We start from the raw sequence: 5,175 nt of genomic DNA on the forward strand, positions 1-5,175 counted from the left end.
TGGATGAACTTGGATGACAGTGAAGTAAGACACAGAAAGATTAACTACTGTCTGATTTTGCTTATGTGTGGGACATAATATTAAAGGTGAAATCACAGAGGCAGTGTGTAAAACAGTGATTGCCAAGGGCTGGGGCTATGGAAAAGGGAGATGCTGGTCAAAGGACACAAACTCTCAGTCATAAAATGAGTAAGTTCCAGGGATCTAAAGTACAGCATGGTGACTGCCGTTGATGATACTGTATTTTACACTTGAAATTGGCCCAGAAAGTAGATCTCTCATCACACACACAAAAAAGTAACCGTGTGCGGTGATGGATGTGGTAATTACCTTGACTGTATGCGTCTGTATATTAGATCATTGCATTGTATACCCTACATTATAATAATTATATATAATTTAAAATATATTGATGAAACATGGATGCTAAGAAATCGAGAAGGACTAGATTCCAGTGAGGAAAGAGCCCCTTCCAGGTCAGTGGCCCCCAGCAGTCTCGGAGGAACTGGGCGCTTCTGGGGCCACGTGGGCTTGCGGGACAGCCTGGACCCCAGAGGAGCTAGAAGCACTGCCTAGGTTGTCTCCTATGGGACCTTGCCTTGTGCTGGGTGGGGAGTGTGTGGGGCTGAAGAGGAAGAGTGAAAAAAATGTTATTTTCCTGCTATAACGCAGGAGTCGCAGGTCAAGATGTAAGTGAATGTCAGGACACCTGGACTAGAACGGAGGCTAACATGGGGAAGTGCAGCCCAGTCAGCTCACCTCCGGTCAGGGACCCGCCCCCCAGCTGCTCTCTGGTGCAGATCTATCTGGCGGATCATCCTCTCACAGTGCTTGGGATGTGATGGAAATTTTGATACACACGAAGGAGGAAAATGTTACCTGAAATGAAGAAGCAACAACAGCTGGTAGGAGCAGACCTACAGGGGACCCAGATGTTGAAGTCAGTTGTCAGGGATTTTAAAAATTACTGTAATAAATCTGTTAAAGAATATAGAGGAAAACAGGGCAGGAGGTTGAAAAGATGGAGGATTTCAACAGAGAAATGGAAACTCTACAAAGAAACAAAAGGAAGTTCTGGGACTAGAAAATACTTAAACAAGATTTAGAGGATGTGGGCAGCTTACAGGCAGACACAACAGAAGGGGGATGGATGTCTCTGAAGACAGGTCGAAATGAAGCCCAGAGGGAAAAATCAGAGGAAATGTGGGGTGTGAGAGACCTGTGGGATCACATGAAAGTCCTACATACAGGCAACTGGATTCCTGGGGGAAAAAATAGAAAACATGAGCAAAACAAATATCTGGAGAAATAATCACAGGAAATTTCCCCAAACTGATGAAAAATATCAACCCACAGATCTAAGCTCACCAAATGGTCAGAAGGATAAATAGAAAACTTGTCATACAGATCAGTAAAAAACACACAACCCAGTCAAAAAACGGGCAGGAAAAAAAGAAGACCTGAGACGTTTCTCCAAAGACAACATACGGATGGCCAACAGGCACATGAAAAGATGCTCAACGTTCCCAAGTATTAGAGAAACGCAAATCAAAACTACAATGAGGTATCAGCTCATACTAGTCAGAATAACTATCGTGAAAATGTCCACAAATAACAAATGATGGTAAGGGTATGGGAACCCTCCTACACTGTTTCTGGGAATGCACACTGGTGCAGCCACTGTGGAGAACAGTGTGAAAGCTCCTTAAAAAAAGAACTTTCAAAAAAAAAAAAAAGAACTTTCCTGTCTGTCTAGTGGTTGGGAATCTACACACCAGTGCAGGGGACACTGGTTCGATCCCTGGTCTGGGAGGATCCCACATGCCAAGGGGCAGCTAAGCCCAAGCACCACAAGTACCGAGTTCAAGCTCTAGAGCCCAGGCTCTACAACCAGAGAAGCCACCACACCACAACCGGAGGGCAGCTCCCACTCCCACAACTAGAGAAAGCGTGCACAGCCCAATACATAATTAATTCTTAAAAACTAAAACAAGAGCTGCCATTAGATCTAGCAATTCCACTGCTGGGCATACATCCAGACAAAACTCCAGTTTGAAACGATACATGTACCCCAGTGATCACAGCAGCACCATTCATAATAGCCAAGGCATGGAAGCAACGTGAATGTCCACTGAGAGAGCAACGGATAAGTAAGATGTGGTACAATCGGCTATACCCGAATACAAAAAAGTTTATGGTGTTAAAGATGCTATAAAAATAAAGATATGGTACATACATACAGTGGAATACTACTCATCCATATAAAGGAATGAAATAATGCCATTTGCAGCAATATGGGCAGACCTAGAGATTATCATAATAATCGAAGTAAGAGAAAGACAAATACCATAAGATATCACATATACGTGGAATCTAAAATATGACACTGATGAACTTATTTACAAAACAGAAATAGACTCAAAGAAAACAAATTATGGTCATCAAAGGGGACAGAGACTGATGGAGAAATAAATTAGGAATTTAGGATTAACAGATACACACTGGTATATGTGAAACATAACAAGGACCTACAGTATAACACAGGCAACTATATTCAATATCTTGTAATAAACTATAATGGAAAAGAATCTGAAAAAGAATACTTAGGTTTATACACACACACACACACACACACGTAACAATCACTTTGCTGTACATCTGAAACTAACACTAAGTCAACTATTCTTTAATAAAAAATAAAACAACAAACCACACATGTGAATCAAATAAATTTAAAACTAAGATAAAACGCACACAGGACAAGAAAGGACACATTCCTTTGAAGGAGACAGTGCCCACTCAACTCTCACTGGGAACGATGGAGCAGTGTCTTCAAACGCTGAGGCAACAAAGTCACACCCAAGCCACCTGCCGACCCAGAGTTCCATTCCCACCAAAAATACCTTCTGCTGATGCAGGTGAAATAAAGGTATTTTCAGGCCACCAAAAGGTGGGAGAATTTGCTGCCAATGAACTCACACCATGGGCGTTTAATAGGAAGCTTTTCAGGGTCTCAGAGAGAACCTCTGGTAGATCTGCAGGAAGCCTGACCATGTGGGCAAAACTCTTTAAAAAATGTGACTGAAAGACTTGACCATATAAAGTAAGTATGACTACAGGGGAATCATCATGGGCTTATATGTCAGAAGTACAATAAATGGTAAAAAACAGCACAAAGCAGGTGTAAGTGGGAATGGGCCAACAGCATACAGGTGGTCCTCTGTTCTGCACTTGTTTCCTGTTTACGACAAAAACTGCCCTGTGAACCAACGCCCCTAGGGCTCCCATCACCACAGGGCTGGGCTGGCCTCCTCTGCCTGCCTTCCCGACAGCACCATTTCCACTTCCCCATGACACAGAGATGGCCTCCATCACCCCACTCCCCCATGCCCGGTCGGGCAGCACTGACCTCCTGAGGCCTCAGGGCTGGAGAGACGCCTAGGACACATGTGGAAGCCTCGGCTCAGGGTGGTTTCACCAGGTTCCAAAAAGGCTGCAATGCCAGATCTTCCAGCCTGGGAGTATTACCCTACCACTTCGCCCTCAGGCATGGTTAGTCATCACCTTTAAAACCCAGCTGTCTCGTGAGGACATGCCTTGTGGGTGACTGTCCTCTAACTCACAGTGGAGACTCCAGACTCTACCTGGAAAGTTCCCTTCAGCGGCAGTTCTTTTTTTAAATTCATTTTTATTTTTGGCTGTCCTGGGTCTTCATTGCCTTACGAGGGCTTTCTCTAGTTGCAGTACCCTGGGTGCTTTGCATTGCAGTGGCTTCTCTTTTGTTGTGGAGCACAAGCTCTAGGGCGCATAGGCTTCAGTAGTTGTGGCTCCTGGGCTCTAGAGCACAGACTTAGTACGTGTGCTTAGTTTGCAGCACACAGGCTTAGTTGCTCCAGGGCATGTGGAATCTTCCTGGACCAGGGATGGAACCCGAGTCCCCTGCATTGGCAGGCAGTTTCCTAACTACTGGACAGCAGGGAAGTGCCAGCAGCAGCTCTAAGTCCCTGCTCTGACACTTCTCGCTGACTCCGGTTGAACACTGCCCCTCCGCCATCTCCTGCTGTGTCATCTCTGGCTGCTCACCACCAGCGTTGCCTCTTCACGCCCTCCTCCTCCCCAAGCCTTTTCTCAGATCTTCCTTGGACCCTCACGCACCTTAAGAGTTTACTCTTCGTTTCTAAATTAAAATTTCACTTATTTTTACCTTTGCTTCTCAAATCTGATTGGCTGGTTCTGAGTCCAGATTTTGTGTCTGTCCTTCATGTTTGAATTTCTGATCCTAGGTGGTTTCACATCTTCCACTGCTGGGAGAGTCTTGTCCCTCTCAGGCCCCATGTTACATTCTAGGGAACCTAGGGCTCCAGGCTGTGGGTTTGGGGGACCTCTACCCACCTTGGCTGGCTGCCCCCAAGGCCCGGCAGGGGTAGGCAGGAGGCCAGGCTCCTGGAGGAGCTGGGCACATTACTTATTTCATGGGTAGGACATTGCATGCCCCAGGCCTTCCTCATGTTGTCGTGACTTGGGGTCCCTGTGAAGCTGCTCCAGGAGCCACTACGGTCTCTGTCAGGCCAGAGTCAGAGGGCAGCGTGGCCGGATCCTAGTGAGGGCCCACCTCCTGGTCTGCAGACGGCTGCCTTCCTGCTGCATCCTCCGAGCAGTGGTCACTCTTCCTCTCTGTCAGGGACCCTGGCCCCATCCTGGGGGCCCAATCTCCTAAGACCGACCCCACTGAGGGTTTGGCGCAAACTCTAGGCCCCCAAGAGGGCGTTTCCTCAGCCATCCCAGGGCTCCTTGCTTTGCTGCGGGGTTCACTGGAGACCCAGCCATCCAGACACGGCTGAGGCCTTTCTGCTCCTGGAAGGGAATCCGTCTGAGTGGGGGTTTCAAGTGGATTTGTGTAAACCGGGACAAAGTTCCCGATCCTTCATGTTCGTATTTGTGGCTCCTCTGTTCTCACTGTGATGTAGTTAACTGATTTTCCCACTTGCCACCAATAAACCAACCCGGTTCTTATCTCCACTTCAGTCCTCTTGTTTCCCACCTCCGTTTCTCCTGAGCAGGGGGTTGCTACTCCCTGGCTCCCTCCCCAAGTCGTGTGCCTCCTTTCCAGACACCCAGTCTTGCGTGTCCCTTCCTAGACACACCCCTTTGACAGACTGGACACCATGCTGGGAA

Source organism: Cervus canadensis, chromosome 4 (genome assembly GCF_019320065.1).
Source record: "Cervus canadensis isolate Bull #8, Minnesota chromosome 4, ASM1932006v1, whole genome shotgun sequence".
Taxonomy (NCBI): domain Eukaryota; kingdom Metazoa; phylum Chordata; class Mammalia; order Artiodactyla; family Cervidae; genus Cervus; species Cervus canadensis.